We start from the raw sequence: 19,184 nt of genomic DNA on the forward strand, positions 1-19,184 counted from the left end.
TGAGCAGGACCCTCTGAGAGGAGAACACCACAATGCAACACACCAGCCACTGTGCAATAAGAAACAAACTCAATTATTTTTCTTTCTTTTCCTTTTGTCTTTGCAATGAGGATAATACTCTTTTTTCTTGTTGGAAAGTGCCACATAAATGGCATAAATAAAGTAGTCAACGTGAAAATAATTAGAGCAAAAATCCTTGTTGCAGAGTAGCTGTGAAAGTTAAGGGGCATTATGGGTTCAGTCCTCTGGTGTAGAATTTGCAATACTGCAAATCCCATGAGAACACTTGCTCACACATCCCATGGCACCACCCCCTCATCCCCCCTAAAGGACCCAAGAAAAAAGTGGTATCCTTTCTGGGGGAGGCAAGATGATGTGGAGCACGCAGTGGCTGGTTTGTTCTAATTAGTGTTAACACCAACAAGGAGCACGAGTTCCGCATCCCGTCACGCCTCTCGTTACTAGAGTACATAACCTCCTAACCTCCACCCAAGAAAATGATATCATTGCATGAATTAATCATCTGAGCAATTAATGGCAGAAAAGCAACCTCAGGTTTCCAGCACAGTGTCTGGCACCAGTGAATTGGCGATGACGTCAGCTTCCCTGGGAATACGCTGGCATTTTGCCTGTTCCTGAGCCTCCCTGTTGACTCTGAGGGCAGAAGCAAACAATGCAGGCACCCAACCAGCAGTAACTGCTGCAAGCCAGCACTGGGCTGCTGCTGCTGCAGCGTCACAGGGATGCTTCTCCTGCCAAATCCCTGTGGGAATCTCCCAGAGAAGGTGAACTTCCCAAAACCAGCAAGAGCAGAGGACTTCCTCTGATGTGCAGAGAGAGGGACTCTCCAGAAGCAATGAGTATCTGTCCACTCTTTAGCAAGGAGAACCTCCTGCTCTGCACCTGGGAGCTGTGCAGTTTTTTGTAGTGTGTGAATAAGCAAGTTTTTCGACTATTCCTCTGTTTCTGGGGCAAAGGGAAAGAATTTGATAATACTGCGGAGTTTATTCTCAGATGGCCAGGGTTTTTTTTTTTTTCATTTCTTCACTGACTCTCTTACTGTGAGTGCTTTGAAAGCTGGAGTCAAACACAACTGTGACCATATGTCCTGTGTTAGATCCATTTTTTTAGTCAGCTGTTCTAGGTGAGATGAGGAGAGCCTGCCTCTATCCTACAGGAATATGCAATGTTTCCTTTTTTCATCACCCAATACAAATATCCTCTGCAAGGTGGAACCTTTTCATACTTTTACCAAGTGAGTATCCCTTTGGCCCCGCTTGGGGTGCATGCACAAGCTGTGAGACAGAGGGGGTCAGCCCAGAATCCAGGAGATGTCATGGCAGAGTGTAGACACGAACAGGGAGGTGCTCTCTGATAGGAATATCAGTCATTTTCTAAACCTTCAGGCCATGTGAGAAAACCACAGAAAAGAAAAAAGCTTGGGTAGAGGAAAGCTGACCCCTGATGTAAGAAATTTGGTGTCAGGGAGGAAGGAGAACCTATTTGGGCGAAAGGGTTTGGCTAATCCAAGATAAGCCATTTTGTAGCTTCTCCCTATGGGGTTTTTTTTGCCTTGCTTCTCTTATTGGAGGCAGGCTGTGGCTGCTGCTTTCTGAGCAAGCAGAAAAAGCATATCTCCCTCCACACTCATCATAAGAATGAGTTTCCAACAGAGATGAGATATCCACAGGTGAGCAACATCTTAGTCTCAGCAACACTTTCCTCTGGATCCCAACTTGAAAAAAATGGGGTGGTGAACCCCTATGAGAAGCAGCTAAAAATTTTAGTACCTTACAGTGAGCTGTGACCTCTGCTCCAGTTAGTGACCATAATAAGCTTACCCCAAATTCAGGACAGCCTTGTCTTGCACACTTGCAAAGATGTAAGCTGAATAAGTGTGATTATAACATCATCACTGCAAATGACACTCGCTGTCTGCATGTCTTAATGCCACTTGCCACGTTTGTAATCCATCTTCCCCCACCTGCCCTGTCTGTTCAGCAGTCACTTGTTATCAGAGCAAAGGCAGTGAAACAAAAGGAAGGGCAGAGGCTAATTTGCTTGATGTAGTCCTGTTCTTCCAGATGATGTCAATTTATGGGCTCTAACCTGATCCTCAGAGATGCTCACATTTGCATCATTAAAAGGGAAATAACAAATCTGTGGAAGCAACTCAATAAGCTAACACTTTAGCAGCAGGCACAGCCAGCAGAATGGTTTGAGCATCAGTTTCCCTAACCAGCCACATTACCTGTCCTGATTCCCATCCCATCTCCCCCTTGCTTTCCAGGTGTAGCCAGTTCAGCAGATAGGATTAATCCGCTTCCGTACTCACTTGCATTCTCCATGTTAGAGAATCTGATTACACACATTGCCTGCAATGTATCTCCACCTGCAACACCTAATGCTCCAGTCTGATCTCCTCTTTCTCATTTTAACATCTCACTGCAGATCCAGGACATACACAGACAGATGCACACACACTTGCTCTGTTTTGTTTGCCAACAGCTCACTAAGAGCCTCGGTGTTTTCATTTCCAATCAAACCAGAAAGCACTACTGTTTTCCCCACTCTGCCCATGAGGTAATTCCTCCCTTTGGACTCCCCTCGTTACATTTACACTGCACAGGCTCCATGCACTGCTGCTGGATCCACACAAACCACAGGAATCTCTGCACAGATACGCTCAGTGAACACGCAGCGTTATAGAGCCCTGCAGCACGTATAAAGACAAAGGCACAGGCTACATGCACTGAGCCAGTGCCACCACATGCATTCCTGCTCCCTCCAAACCCTGCAGGAAAACATTGCCTGCAGAGTGCTTTCCTGTGAACAAAACCAGCCTTTCAGCACAGGGTCAGTATACGATTCAGGCAAATCCCGTTCCCACCCGCTCCCTTACCTTTCCTTTCCTTATTCTGCTAATCCAGGGGCCCTGGACCGATTGCTTTTCCCTCCTGCACACAAACTGCCAGTCCGTCCTGCTTCACATTCACAGCACACCAGCAGGATTCACCGTCATCCCATTCTGCCGGATCCTTATCGCCCTATTGGCCAATGCCAGACAGTAAATTCAATTAGGCTCCTCCTTATAACTATATTATCACAGGAACAGGAATGAATAATTTAGTAAAACAACAAGGATGTGCAGGCTCTGGTGTCACAGACTTTACCCCCACTGTCAGGCTTTTATCAGAGAGATGGGTAAAAAAAAACCACAATCTGTCTGTCACTCCTGAAAAGGAGACCTTAGATTACCCACTTGTATTTCCCATTCCAGCCTTCTTGTCTTCCTCCCTCTAAGCCATGGCATTCCCATTTTATTGTTGCACCTCCATCCTCAGCCCACAATACAGTATTTCCCTTGTGAATGGTCATTACCATCTCAGTGGATGCAGAGATTTCTATCCAGGAAAAGCGACACCGCAGCACATCAAACACTTTGCCTCTTCCCTGAATGCAGTGCCTGAGAAAAGAATGAAACTGTTCTGGAGAAGGGAGTGACAAGACAAGCAGATCACAGGGAAAAGGGAGAGTCTGCCTTGTATCACAATATCCCCTGTAAAGCAACGGTGCTCTCATCCCATGAATTCAGACACCGAGAGGATGCAAGTACATGGTTCCTGAAAGGTTCACAGATGCACTGCCCAGGGACTGTGATTTCACATGCCTGCTGTGGGAGTTTGGATCCCCACATAAAAAAAAAAAAAACAAAAACAAAAACAAAACAAAACAAAACAAAAAAAACCCAAACCACAACAAAATGGCAGTTTTCCCCCAAACCAAATGATTAAAGTGATCTGTTTTGTCACTTTTTTTTTTTTTTTCCTGACCAGAAATTTCTAGAGACAACTACTTATACTTGCATTTCCTAAGAAGTAGTTGATCCCAAAATTAATACTGCTGTTTTTCCTCAGGGGATGCTTTGTTTGAAAAGTTACAGACCATTGCAGACACCCTCAACAGGGTCACCACTATCTAAATCAAGCCTCAGACCACTCTGATTGCCTAAAGAGTTTTATTGTTACAGGAGGAATGGTGGAAGTGGAGGAGCTCAGCAGGACAATCCTTTGGTATCCTCAGAACAGACCAAGCAGCCAACAGGGATTTTTAATGACCATTCACAGCAGTATTGAAAGCTACTGCTAATACATGCTCATGTGCACACCATTAACAAACAGATGTGTCATTCCACCATAACTGAAAAATAAACAGGCAGGATGAAGTTACCATTCTTCTTCCCTTAGAGTCCAAGAACACCCTTTACACTCTGCTTTCCATGTGCTAATATTTACTCTGTAGAGTCTATATATCTACTACCACAATGATGAGAGGTTCAAATTTGCACTAGAGCCCAAAGCAACTCAAGCATCTCCTACACCAGCTCTTGGTTTGGCTCCTCTCCCAGGCCTGGCGGGCTGGGTAGCCTCAGCTCTGCCTCCAGAGGCAAGAGGGACACCAGGGTGAAGTCAAGCCCAAGTACCAGCAAAGATACAAAACCAGATACTGGTGACAGACCAGAAATTTTCCTAAAGACACTGCCTTTCCTTAGGCACTGCCTTCACATTGAAAGACTAGCAGGAAGCTGGGACAATGCATGGGGGTTGCCACCTCCTAAACTGCTGGGCTATCTACCTCCACTTCAGTCCCAAAGTAGGATTGAGCCATGCTGCCTTCCCTGGGACAATAGAGTAGCGGATCAGAGGATGCTTTTGCTCTCCTCACCAAGTTCAAATTGTTCTAAAGAGTGGAAAAGTAACAGTCTCAACTAAGCTTTTGTCTTTCTCTGTTATGGGCTTCTTTGCCACAAAAAGGGACAAAACTGCCCTCTTGCTCCTGAAGTTGCTTCACTTCTGAAGAATGGCAGCTGCTCTTTTCCTCCTCATCTTTCCCTTGCAGCCATCCAAACTTTTTTCCTATGTTAAAGGAAACCCTGAATTATGCACTTGGTGGTAGCTTCAGAGCAATTAAACTAAGCCATGTGGCAAGTTGCCCAGTGTCACTACCAAAGCTCAGGATGTTTTAGCATCATTTGTTGAGGAGCTTTTACATGATACTTACTTAAACCACAAAAAGAGAGCAAATTAGGCTGTTGCCATGACAACTAGGGAATCTACTCAAAATTCAGGAGATGCTGGGGAGGGGGGGAGAGCCCTTCACTGGAGGTCTCTGCATCATGAATATGGCTCTTGGTTATCAAATTCCTTTCAAGTTAATTCCTAGCATCAAAGCCTCCCCGACAAAGGCTTTAATAATTGGGAGCAAAGCTTGGCTAAAGAGGGAACAAGCCAGCCCTCCCAGCACTAATGTCAATTTCATTCTGCTGAGAGGTGCTCAGCTGTGAGGTCCACGGAGCAATCACAGAGGTGGCAGCACTTCTACAGGAACACATATGAGGCAGGGTGGAGGAAGGGACAGCGGCTTCACTGCAGACAGGCCTGGAGAGAGAGAGAGACAGACCCTGAATCTGCGGTGCAGTAAAGGGGAGTGACAACTTCCACAGGGGAGAGGGGGAGGGAGAGTAGGAAGAAGGGTCCTCAGCACCTCTGGTGGAAACCCTCTGGAAGTGGAAACAAGCTGAGCGAAGTCTTTTGCTAACCCCAAGGAATGAATTAAAGCAAATAAGAGAAAAAAATTGCAGGATCAATGGTGTCAGAAGAAGCTGACAAACTAAACAAATGGAAGACAGGCTACTAGACCACAGTTCTTTTGAAAGAATTAAATCCTTGGTAGGATTTATGAATATTTTCCATCAAAGCTGGCTGGCTCTCTTTTTAATTTTTCTTTTCTTTTAGTTGAATATTATATATTCACATATATATTTAAATATATTTATATATATTTAGTTGAATATATATGAGTTTTTTCTGTTGCAAGCTTTCTAAAAAAAAATCACAGTTTTAACTGGAAATTTTCAGTGTGGCCTTCTGGTTCTCAACTGCAATAGCTGAGATATTCTTGGCTGAAAACAAAGTACATTACTTTGGAAAAATTATAGAAAGTTTTGTAGTTTTCATAGGAGCTCTCTCCTTCCTCATAATTATTTTTATCAGATACTTTATTGCCAGTGGAAGTTTTGGTGTTCTCCTTTGAAATGATGCCTTACTGGGCATAAGCCCCTTTTGGAGGGTAACAGCAGTAAGTGGGAACAGATCTAAAATTAGGGAAAATTAAGCACGTGGACAAATTAAGTTAAATTGCAAAAGTTTCTCTTCCTCCCTTTTCATCTCCAAATGAAGAACTGTGTTTAGCATGAAAATCAGAAGCAATTGAGAAATTTAAGAATAGATAAATGATTGTATTGTAGTGAGCATTACAGCCCAAGCAGGATACTTGCCAAGCAAAAGCACACATACTACAGAGATCCAAAAGTTCAAGAAATTATGAAAAAACCCCTGTTAATTAAAACTATGCATTTTCAAGATACAAGTGTTCCCATACCTGATGTTCAGTTCATCTTTTGAGCCCCAAAATTGATTGTCAGTCTGCCTTGCTTGGGATGTTGTGGCATTATTTCAAACCTTGAATCAGTGTTGATCTGGTGGGGTCTTCGCAGTGCCTGGGTATCACATACACAAGTTGCTAAGAGTGTCCAACACCTAATTGATTATAACTGAACGGAAAACAAGGCTTTAATTCATTATCTACTTGCAAATGAGACTGGCTGTTCCTTTTCGGGCTCCCTCCCTGCCATTTTGCCAAAGCCTTGCACAAAACATTTGTTAGGTGATCCCACAGTAGCAGCAGGGGTAGGCTGGGCTGCACACAAGCCATGCAGGCCTGTTTTGGACCCACAATACATGGCAGAGACAAGAGGCTGAAATGAGCTTCTTTCTTAATATTGTGACAGCTACTTTAACAGATGTCAGTTTGGCAAATGTGTTCGTGAGATGGCAGGAGCAGAGGCATTCAAGGGGCAGGTTCAGCAGAAATAAATCTGAGGAACCTGAGGAACCGAGAACAGGGCGATGGAAAGAATAGAGCAATGCAGAGCAGAAGAGGAATGGCTCCTTAGAAGTGTCTGGGATGCTATTTTCTGAAGTGGGACAAGTTGAATTTTTTTTATCTAGTCAGATTGAGGCTTTATTCTGGGGCTTCAATGCTATTGCATATGTGTATGGTGGTCTCTATAAAAAGCATATTACCATCCCACTGAAAACATCTTTTATTATCCTAAACATGTTCTTAATTAAAATAATTCTTCATTCTTCAGCAATAGTGACTTATTTAAATAAACTTTTCAAGAACTTCTAGGTACCATCTCTTAATCTAGGGAAAGAAAAGCAAACAATTTTTCTGCTGGCATTCTTTATTTACTTCAGTAAGTAAAGGTGAGGAGCAGCTGAGGGAGCTGGGGTTGCTTTGTCTGGAGGAAAGGAGGCTCAAGGGACACCTTATCACTCTCCACAAGTACCTGAAAGGAGGTTGCAGCCAGGTGGGGGCTGTCACTTCTCACAAGTGACAAGCAATAGGACAAAAGGAAACTAGCTCAAGTTGCATGCACTAGAGGAGGTTTAGATTGGATGTTAGGAAAAAAAATAAATCCTCACTGAAAGGGTTGTCAAGCATTGGAACATGCTGCCCAAGGAAGTGATTGAGTCACCATCCCTGGAGGTGTATAAAGTACAGGTGTATGTGGCTCTTAGGGACACCATTGGGTGGTAGACTTGGCAGTGTTAGGCTAATGGTTGGAATTGATCCTAGAGGCCTTTTCCAACCCAAATGATCCTATGATTCCATGATTCACTAAAATTTTTCTTTAATTAGCTCATTTGTTGCAATGATTTCTTGCTATTTCAAAGACAATAGCAATGAGGCCTTTAGAAGCCATGTTTTATCCCACTCTGCTATTCTTACACAAGAAAGCACAAATAAAATTTCTTTCCATGAGGCTCTATGAGTGCAAATCTATTTAATAGCTTTAATCAGCTTTAAAAATACATCACATTTTCACCAGGTCCTGTGCCATGTTTTTCAAAGCACCTTTTCTAGGGTGTTTTCCAAAGCAAAAATAGTGTTCCTGGGTTTTCTCCCCCCAAAGGCCAGAAAAGAGAGAGACCTGCCCTAACTCCATGTCAGCATAGGCAATATCCCAAAGGTTATAGCACCCATTTAGGATGCAGGAAACAAAGGGCCCAAACCTGAACAAAGCCAAGAGAAGACTCACCTCTGCACAGAAAAGTAACTGCACCAAGATTTTGTCAGCTATGCAGAGGACAGACTGTCGTTACACCTCCTACAGAAATTATTCTACTGTCTGGAGACTCTGCAACCTGGACCAATGACTGAATGGATCAATGACCAATGGCCAAGACACTCATCAGAAAGTGACACTCATTTCAGTGGCTTGAAGCTCACAGAGCACAGGTTTGACTTCTTTCTCCCACATTCCTGCTGCATCTAAGCTTATTTTCAGCCAAACAACAAATCCTCCACTGGACATACTTAATTGGAGATGGCAACTTCTACTTTTCTATTCTTTACTTTCTTGGATTAAAAAAAAAAAAAAATCACATTTTAGAGTTTCTAGCCCTTTTGACAATTAAGGAAAACATCATGTACAAGATCTGAGGTTAAATATCACGTTCAGTAGGGACAACTGAGCTGAACTCATCTTTGGCTTCCTGTTAGCCAAGGGGCCCTGCTCAGTCACACAGCATACCTAACACAACACAGGGAAGCTCTGGGCAATGGTCAAAGCTCTTTTCTTACCTCACTTGCTCCCACTGGAGAAGAAGAGTTCTGGCACTGCCACAGGATTCACACTAGGATGAAACTCCTGTAAAATTACAGCAGAATCATGATCCTCACCTTTGGCAGACAGACATCTGAAGAGGGCCAGTAGGAATGACCTATTGCAAGGGAGTAGCTCAAGAGAACCAAGGGCTGATTTGCTGCAGATAATGATGTTTTACTAATAATGTTTGCTGACTGGTTTGCTACAGATAATCTGCTTCTTCAGATGCCTCCATGCTCTCACATCCTTCTCCACCTCCTCCCTTCCCTGGTTGCCAGGCAACTACAAAAAGGACCAGAGAACACACTGGAGGAAACCACCTTGTGGGACACTGCATGGGTTTGCGTTTTCTTTCCTAGAAAATGCTGCAGGGCAAAGTGGCCTTGGCTTTGGAGGCAACATCTCACGGTGAAACCTTCCTTTGTGTGAACAGTTATGAACTTGCATGGGGCAAGAGATGAAAATCCATGATTTCCAGAACAAATGCCTTCATGGACTCGAAGCTTGCTTCTGAGATTTTTCTGTGGCTCAACTGCTCCCCATCAGTCCCATAGATCAATAGTTTAAGGAGTTCAGGCACAGAAGTTGCCAGCCTGTGCAGCAGGAGATTTCCCAATAACAGACACCCCATTCAGCTGAGAATTATTGCTGTTGCTGGCCAGAGCCATGTGTTTACAGCACTTACTTAACAGCGTGCCCCATAGGGTTAATGCAGGACAAACACAACATTTTTTGACGAGAAATGTGCTTGCTCATAAAAGCTCAGAGACTTTTAGAAGAGGACTAAGTGAGATCAGCCCTTAGAAAGTGAAATGGAAAGCCCTGTACTGGTATCCATGAAATCCCTTGGCCAGCTTGGTGTGAGAGAGGCTGTCTCATTCTCCCAAGTTTATCTGCTTTCCTTATAATTGAGGGATAAATCTCAAGTCTATGAATAACCACCCCTGGGGATCTGATGGTTGGAACCATTAGTATTTCAAAATGTAATTTTGTTTAAAAAATGGTGGCATGAACTAACCAGAGGTATAAAGTCAGATAAAAAAATACCTGGAAGATTAGACACACACACCTATGACTTCACTTTCAAAACAGCTTAATTTGCACAGTCTTATCCTGTATGACTGAATCCAGCAAGAAAGAAAAGAGAAGAAACTTTCCATTTCACCAGCTCCAATATCACTTTTCATTTTCATTTACTGAATTCTCGAGGCCTTTCAGTATTTCAGGCATATTTTTGAGACTTATTAAGACACCCGAAAATCTAGTTTATACCCCACCTCCATATGTCATGCCAGAAAAGCCATCTTTTTAAGCAGAGTTTTCCATTTCTATTTTCTTTTGTGCTCCGTAAACTGATAAACACTGTACCCTGAGGCCATTCAACATAACAGCATTCCCTACAGACTCCACAGTCTCAGTTCACATAGCCACTTTACCACATATCCCAAATATCTCAGGAATTTCCACAGTTTCCCCCAGAACTCTTCTTCCCTCCCAGCCCTTTTGAGTAGCCACCTGCTATTTCTGTATAACACACAAGCATTAATTACTACTACTCTAGATGGCAGTCCCTGAACAGCCTTACATATTGCTCTCAGTGGAGAGGAGAAGTGCTCTTCCTCCCCCACCTACACCTCAACCAAGGTTGAGTTTTATTAGCAATGAAATAATTTCACAACTGCAAAGGTCCTATTCTGAGTCCTGTTGTTCTTTGAGATTTTCTTAAACAACTGCATCCAGCCTTCAAGATTAACCCTTGCATCAGTCACAAGAAGCAGGTTTCTCCTTCAGTCCTCTAGCAGTTCAATACAGACAGTAAATTTTTTCCTGATTGTTTTTTTGCTTTTTCTTGTCATATCCAAGGTCAAATTTTGGCTTACTGTCTTTTCTGCTGCGGTTTGAAATACAAAGCAGCGTTCTATGACAAAATCTCAAAAGCTCATTTGTAGTTTTTGGAGTAGAAAATTGCTGTTTAGAGTGACTAAGGAGAGGAAACTAGGATTTAGGAATAATTTTATTTTTGCTGAGTTGTCCTTTTTATCCTTTTAAAAATCTTTCAAATTTAGTAGGAAAAAAACCAGCTATTCTAATGAGGTGTGAATTTCACCTTTTTAATCTCAAGGTCCCTGCTATTATTCTGGGAAGAGTAGGGATGGGATTCTGACTATTGGCAAGCAAACCTTGCTGTTTTTTAAAATGGTCTATCCCTTTGCTGGCCATAGAGAGAAATATCTTGAATAAGAAAAAAGGGTTTGAAAGGATTTCCTGAAAAGAACGGGATAAGCAGGATTGCCTGGACACGTTTTTCTGCATGATACAAAAACCCCAGCTATGTACTGCTGTGCAGCAGCCTCCGCCCCGGTGGCCCAGCCGGGCTCTGGAATGGGGCAGATTTCACATTGTCCCAAACCCCAGGGTGGTGCAATGGGCAGGCTGAGGCAAGAGGAATGAGGACGGGGAATACAAGGGGACAGGGGAGGGAATTGTGAAGGGAGGGGATGGTGAACAAGTAGAGTGGCAGGCAGGTGATGTGGAAGGAATCTGGTGTAGCCATGCAGATTCCTCTTCTTTGAAGTGGTTAAAGACTTGTTCAGTGTGGAAGAAAGGTGAGGGAATAAATTCTTCCACAAGTGCAGACATCCTAAGGGAGCATTTCAAATAGCAGTCTGCAGTGGGCAAGAAACAACTGCATTTAATACAGCTCACTAAACAGGGGTATGGGAATCAAATACTCTAAAGGCTTCAAAATTAAACACAGAAATCGTTAACAGGAAAGTAATGTTAAAATTTAGAATTACTTGCTGACTGATAATGAGAGTAAAAATACGAACACATTTCTTAATGCTGGTGGTTAAATGCCTTCCTCTGAGCATGTTAAAGGAGAAGGAGACACTGGTAGCAGGCTGGAAGGAATTTGAAAGAGCTGGGTGTATGCTACAGCAGCAGACAGAATGGCTAGGACCAAACAGCACAGCAGAACAGTGCAGATATTGACCACTATTCCCTCTCAGTACCTTTGGTGCCTCCTGTAGGGTATCATAAAAAGTATGACTTCACAGTTATTTGGGAAATAACCTGTTATTCATTAAAGATCATTTTTCTGGGATTGGCTAAATCACTCTTCCCTAACATTTCTTAGGCTACATCTTTGAACACTCAGCACCATGCGAAGGTGCCTTCAGGTTTGTGTCTCATTCCAGCTGAGTTATTGCGTGAGGAGCAGGGCCAGTCCCCTTGGACAGAAGGGCACACTGGTGCCATTCAGATTCTGGTGGTGCTGGTTCTGGTGCTCCTGGTTCTGGTGTTCCTGGTTCTGGTGCTGCTGCAGCCCCAGCTCTGTGTTTGCAGCACAGTGCTCTGTGCCATGCAAGTACACTTCCACGTTCTCATAAGGCAGCAGCTCTGGCTTTAGGGACTGTGGTGCAAATTAATATTGTCTACAGCCTTGGTAGAAAAAATTAGCTCTATGGGGTGTCTGTAAAGCCTGTGAGTGAGGGGTAATGATAACTCATTGGTTATCATTATTATTATTATTATTATTGGTTATCATTATCATTATTATTATTATTATTTCACTGGTTTTCACGGGTGCCGTCCTGCAAATACACTTAAGCAGAATCACACAGTAATCCTGGCTCCTGAACAGGAGAAGACTTTCATATCTACAGCTCAGACTTGGCACAGATCTCTACCATGGGATCTTCCCTATTTCTTAATTGTATCTACTTCTGCTGCTGCTTAAATGCCTTCCTGCCTATATGACACAATGACAAAAAGTTGAATGCCTTCTCATTTTCATGGGTTTTAAATTTATATCTTAGATATACTTCTCTCTCCAGTTCTTTATGCATTTAGATTGAATGTATCTGGACAGACTCAACATTTCTGTACCTTCCAGACCCAGGACACTTTCCCAGATGCCTTTAGACATTTCAGTCAAAGCTGTTTTCCACATAAGCTTCTTTTCTCTTCTCCAGTCAGTAGATTCTAAGGAACCCCCCAGAGAAGGAAAGACAACACCGAGAACCCCAAATGTTGTAGCTGTAGCACCTGAGCTTGCTTTGTGTATGTTGCTGGGGAATTGCTGCCCATTCTGTAAGTCAATGTTGGACTTGGAACAGAAGTTCAGAAACACCTTGCAATATCCTCCCAGTGCAACTACATGCTAAACACTATCAGTAAAACAGAGAGATTTATATTTTCAGAAAAGAGCTGCACCAATTTATTTGTGCTGAGACTTCTTCTCCATAGGGCCTGTTTACTCAAATAAGGCAATGTGTGAAATTCAACAGCCACAGAACCTCAGAGAAGTCTTCTGTCTGCTCTTATTAAAGAGAGAAGGAAAACCCAAGGATCCTTTACAGTAGCAACAGCTAAAAAGATCAACAGGAACCACTGTGGGTGGATGAAGCCTCTACATTTTAAGGACTTCTGACATATCTTTAAGTCCTCCAGGCTTTCAAACCATTGCAATACAAGGCAGATCACTGTGGTCACTAAACAGAGATTATGTACTGCAGATCTCTGATTCTAATATGTACATCACAAGTAAAAAATAAAGAAAAAGTAAAATCTTGAGAATGTCAGTTAGGAAAAATTCAATCTTACCTCTGCGAAAGGGAGAGATTCATATGAAAATAGAACTACCACACTTTTCCATATGCCTTCCATGTTTTGTGAGTTGAGGGTTGATTTGTTTGCAGTATTTAAAGCTCCTTTTTAATGAGTTGTGTGAAATCTGGCAGACACATAACCTCTTTGAACTACAAAGCATTTCCTGAATTAATGAAGGAAGAAAGAAAGCCAAGAATTAATTTATTACAGCACATTAATTACTGCACGAAATAAAAGTTCAAATAATCAGCAGAAACCACAAGGGTGAGGTAAAGGTGAGAGAGAAGATAAAATATGTACATTCTGCTTTGGTGATGGCTGAAATGGGCCCCATTGCTACCAAACAAAAATATAAGGAATGCAGCTGGAGTTTGTTGTTGCATCAGAAAGGAATTAGATTGAGATGACTTCTAGAAGTCTTTTGGTAAAAAACTGTTCCAACCTTACACAAAGGGAATCAAAAATAAAGACAAGATCAACCATGGCTGGCAAGAGTGGTACAGAACTGCACAACTGGTTCTGAGACAGGTATGTCACATGTGAAAAGTGCAGCTGCAGACTTGGAGGAAATTTTGCCATCCAGGGGGTGATTAAATAATTAAAAAACCCAAAAAACAAAACAAAACAAAGCCTATGAAATATTTTCCCCTGAAGCAAGTCTCTCAAAGGGTATGTTGTAAAACTCTGTGCACATGCATGGGCAGGAGGTGTGTGTGCTTAAATACTGAAGGTACCTGACAGAGGGAAGTGGTGAAAATGCCATTTTTACAGGATGAAAAGTGAACACAAGCATTTGTTTGCCTGTGCATGCACAGGTGGAGTTGAGGTTCTTCTCTTGCAGTGGAATACCTCCTAGGGGCAAAGCAGCGGGGAACAGCATCCTGCACATCCAAGCATCCCAAAGCGAACCCAAAGATCTCCACTCAGACAAGAGATAATGACAATCTTGCCCACGGCCCAACATCTTCCGTCTGGCATTCCTTGCCTGTTGTCACAGCTCTGAGACCAGAGGACATTGCATGGTCTGTACCTCATACATGATGTACTATACACAGTGGCACTGACAGGCATTTCTGGCTGTGCCCTGTCCTGGCTGATGTCCAAGAAGAACTCACTCAGTGCTATTTCTCACATTTTCATTTAAGGGTTTACAGGCCATAATACTGAGTTTGGGCTATGAAATTGCTGACTATATACTTGCAGTAGTAGATAGCAATGAAGAATTTTGCAGAATCTGCAGCTGGAATAGTGATTGCCTTCTTCAGTTTCCTGTAAAATGGTCTGCAAATCTTTTCACTGGAAGCACCAGTGAAGAATACCTGTGTTCTTTCTTGCATTTCTGTGGATCTAGGTTTCCTCAAAAGAAATACGGTTTTACATTAAGAAATGCAGGTGATAAAGATTCATCATTTAGATGTGAACCCACAGAACCTAAAGCAGAGCTACAGGAGGAAGCTCAGATGTCCTGCAATGCTCCTAACATTGCCCTCGTGTCAACAGTCAGCATTAGATAGTCACATTGTGCAGAATGTCTTTGGTACTTGTTTCTGGATATCCCACAAGACCGCGTGGATACAAATCTTGCTCTGAGAAAAAAAGGATGACATGAGACTGTTAACTGAAAAGGGAAGGAAATCAACTAAATGCAAGACTGAGATACTCAGAGAGTAAAAACAGGGCATACTGAGAGCAGGTTTGCTCTGAAGGGGACCACATCTTCAGTCCTCCTGCTTGGCCAGTGCAGGACACCTCAAAGATCACACAGAGCAATCCTGAGCTGCAGCGGCAGCCTAAAGAACCCCAGCATCCTCGGCAGTGCTCGCCCAAGCGTGTGTGTGAGGACAGCATTTCCTGGAATTGGAGTGCTGCTCCCTTCCCTCACAGCTCTCCTTCTCCAAGCGCTGCAGGTTGTTTTGTGAACAGCCTCATTCACTGCAGGCTGCACTTGCCTAAGGCTGGAAACTCATCTCCCCGCTTCTCCCTCCTCCCAGCCTGCCGCTAGTTTTGATGGGATATTTTTCTCCCCATATTAGCCTGTTCTCTGCTTCCCTCTCTTCCCGAGCTGAGCCTGTTTCCTCCTTCTAATTATTCAGGCAGGAGAGCAGATGGCAGGGGGAGTGGATCTCTCACTCGCTCATACAGACATGAGGCTTTGTCACACAAAGAGGGAACAACTCCAACTTCAGAAGAAAGCAAGATATTCCAGAGCCTGGTTCCTAGCAGTCCCCTGTTCACTGTTTTTCTTTCAAGCATGATATATTTTGGGAAACACCATTCAGTTCTCAGTGTGTATTTATGTAAGTTACATCACATCATGCCTTTTCCTTCTCTCATTTTAAAATTTTAATTTAGCTGAGAAAACAATTCACAGTGCAACATTTCTCAAATTCTCATTTCTCACAGATTTTTTTTTATCTCAAGAAGTAGCTGCAGTTCAGTAGTCACAAACACTTGGGATCCCTGTTTTCAAGTCTGCAGTGGAAGCATCGGTCGCCCTGTGCAGATGGTCCATAATCAGGAACAGGTCAGTTGTGATGGGGTAGGTGGGGCACGGGCAGGATCTCTCTGACCTGAGGGCAGGACATTTGTATATCCAGCTTGCCTGCAAACTGTGCTGGGATACCCACCAGCCATCCATGTGCCTGGTTCCATGACGAGGGCATTGCTGGGAGTGTTCCCAACAGGCAGACTGTACAAGCCATGCTGGTTTGTAGTCCAGCAGTATTTACTGTCACAGAATTAGGCCACTCCATGCCAGTTGGTCTCAGGGAAATTACTGGACATGCACAATTTATTAAACTGGATGTAACTGTGCCTCAAATACCTACACAGCTGTCTCAGGTGTGCTGACCTTTTTATCAGCGTGCCAAATTGTTGCCACTGGAATGCAGCTGCAACTATCATTGACAAAGCTTCTGTTGCAGTTACCACCGTGACCAAAATAAAATGCTGATGAGAATACACACATACTTTCCCAGCTCTTGCAGTCTGACCAGCTCTAGCTGACAAAACACCACTAGGACCTAACAGCAAAGCAATCGTTGTTGCCTCATGGATAAAGAACAGCAATGCTTTACATGAAGTCTTTCAACCAAAATTTTGCCTGGGAGGGTCTGTAGCAATAACAAAGTACAGCCACCTTTTGATTTATAGTGACATTCCATGGGTACCCCAAGAACGGGACAGAGAAGCCATTGGTAAAGGCCAGTGGGATCTGGGCTTTTTTAACTGAAACAACAATGCTGTCTTTTACTGCGATACAAGTACTGCCAGACTTGCAGAGTTTTTGCTGTTTTTCAGAAAGCCTGAACTGAAATGACCTTGCAGAAAACTATATGCAACTGAAAACAGTTACTCAGAAAGAATGGAGAAATTAACCAAGTTCAGATTTTAATCTGTAGTTTCAAAAGCTTCTCTCATGCTCTAAATTAAGGTAACTACTGAGTTTTAAATCAATGGAGCTGCAGTGGGAGAAAGCTGGTGAGAGAGGACCTGCCTGATGTTTATCACACTAAAGCAAAAACTCTATTTTATATCAGGGGGATGAGCAGCAGGAGCCAGTGAGCTTCCATTCAGCAAATTTACGAGTTTATCAAGAGAAGTATCAAAGAAAAAAAGCCACCAAAGAGGAAGGAGAGGAAAAAGCCTTCATGTGACAAAGCACTATAAGGTATTATCTTCAGACATCAGAAAAAATGTAATTAAATCTCTTACTAATGCAAATGCCATCTTGCTTCCATTTGTCATCAATGATGCTAGACTGTCAAGGTAACACAGACAAAGGAAACTTCAGGCATGTGCTTTCATTATACATCTCACAGACAAAAGCTTTGGCAGTTTGATGACAAATAGGAAGAATTAGAACATTCTCTGGTTTCATTGTATGTAATACACAGTGCATGTGCCTCTCGCCTAGGATGGCTTCTTCATCACTACAAAACAGACTATTGTGGCAATAATTGTAGCATACCTCAAACTGGACAGGATCCATAAATGCACCTACTAATCAACTTCTCTTTAACTGGTGCCTGCCATGTGGCTTTTGTCATGAAGCCAGTCAATAAATTTCCTTGTCACACAAGAAAGCAGATAAAGGACACTCAGAGAGGAAGGGTAAGCAAGGCAAACTGAATAATCCTTCACAATACAGGGAAGCACGGGCTCAGCCATGTTCTTATATATCATATGATGGTCAAACAATCAATCAATGAGGAGTTCAATCTCCTGAGCCCAAAGCTGCATGATTTCTTTCTTACCTGCTTTAAACTCATGCCCTTCTAGCTCAGTTTAAGTTGAGATTTGGCCAAACACCTCAGAATGTAACTGTTTTGTTGAACTGGGAATTTAGCCATGGGATAATGAAAAGAAGTTTTTTTTGTGTAGGATTGTTGTAAACATAAAGCCTGGCCTCATGTAAGGCTATTTACTTAAACAAAAACATGGAAGACTATCAACAGCTTTCAGAGTCAACCAGGAGGCTCCTCTGAGCAGTTTATGTTTATGTTTACAGAGCAGGGTCTTGGAAAACCATTATGAAACACTTGTCAAAGGGTTATTCAAGCAGTCAAGCCCAGTCACATTAGTATCCAAAACAAAGCTTTCAAGTCATATCAGCATTTGCTATTTGTAAAACCAGAAGGCAACCCCATGCCACCCCCTCCTTATACTTTTATAACTTGGATTTCCTCCTCCTCCACTCCCAGCTGTTGTTGATTCACTGTCAGAGTTTTTCTTCCAATTTGCTGTAATTGCTTTATGTTGAGGTTCTATTGATCTGTTGAGGATGTGCAAGTGGGGGAATTTCTTGACAGCTCTGAGGCTCCAGGTTTCTGCCTGCTGGCAAGCAGGCATGGACAAGTCAGGTGTACAGAGGTGAGGGGCCAAATTTCAATTTAATTTTACTGAACACCATCTTTCCTGTGCCAGCAATACCACCACCACCCTTTACCCAGCACGAAAAAAGAATTTGAAATGACCACATGAAATTGTCCCAGCTCCTGCCTCTCCCAGGCACTAAGATGAACAGAAAAAAACCAAAGCAAAGCAGAGTCTAACAGAAGAAAGGGCAGGCTAAACACAGATATTACCCACAGCAACACAGATGTTTGATCCTGTGAATGACTAAATCCAGATCTTGCAGCCCAACCTGCTGGTTAGTCTCCTTTTCCAAGCAGTTTTTGAAGTACTGTAGTTGTCTTCCTGAGGAACTGTGCTGCCATCCCACCCACCTCTCACAATGAACATTTTCTCTTCCTTAGGTGTTGTGCACTCTCCTCGGGTAGCACAGCCCTGAGCACAGCCACGGTGACTTTCACTCACTGTGTCCTTGATAGCTTGAAGGCTACCAAATGTTTATCCTGGCTCATGGCAATGGCTAGGAATCTTGAGAAGTCTCATTAGTGGTTGATGAAATAGATATTCTGTTTGTCGTGAATCATCTGACATCGCTCGTCCAACCAGCCTCCTGCCTGATGTCAAATGCTAAGGTTTCCCCAGCCAAGCTTCCAGGCATGAAGGTACCAGCACTTCAAATCTTACTATTCCTCAAGTCTTTGGACTGACTTTGTTGTGTGGATGCAGCCCAAGCTGGGCCTAGCAGAACACACCAAGCACTTGCTTCTCTTTGTATCACACAAAGCTCTTTCATTAACAGTTCCTGCCATGTAATGTCGTTTTGCCATTCAGGGTAAGAATTGTTTGAGAAAACAGATTAGTCCTTTGATTTGCAGTGCTCCCAGCACAAAAGAAGAGGGATTTGATAAAATTGAAGGTCTGTGATGGTTCAAAAAAGCAATTTGATGTGCACCTAGGCTTTTACTAGACATTTATTCTC

At 42.9% G+C, this 19,184-nt stretch overlaps 1 protein-coding gene across 2 annotated transcripts in view; it reads right to left on the minus strand.

The window, feature by feature from the left end:
• The window catches only part of LOC121361161 (synapsin-3-like), an 81,352-nt gene extending 78,373 nt beyond the window's left edge, over nt 1–2,979 (minus strand). For both annotated transcript variants that reach the window (XM_041481587.1, XM_041481586.1), the window contains exon 1: nt 2,903–2,979. The gene's annotated coding sequence lies outside the window, so the exon portion shown is untranslated. The remainder of the gene's footprint in view (nt 1–2,902) is intronic.
• Between the last annotated feature and the right edge of the window lie 16,205 nt (nt 2,980–19,184).

The sequence above is a fragment of the Pyrgilauda ruficollis genome, unplaced genomic scaffold (assembly GCF_017590135.1).
Source record: "Pyrgilauda ruficollis isolate IOZ18807 unplaced genomic scaffold, ASM1759013v1 scaffold56, whole genome shotgun sequence".
NCBI lineage: Eukaryota > Metazoa > Chordata > Aves > Passeriformes > Passeridae > Pyrgilauda > Pyrgilauda ruficollis.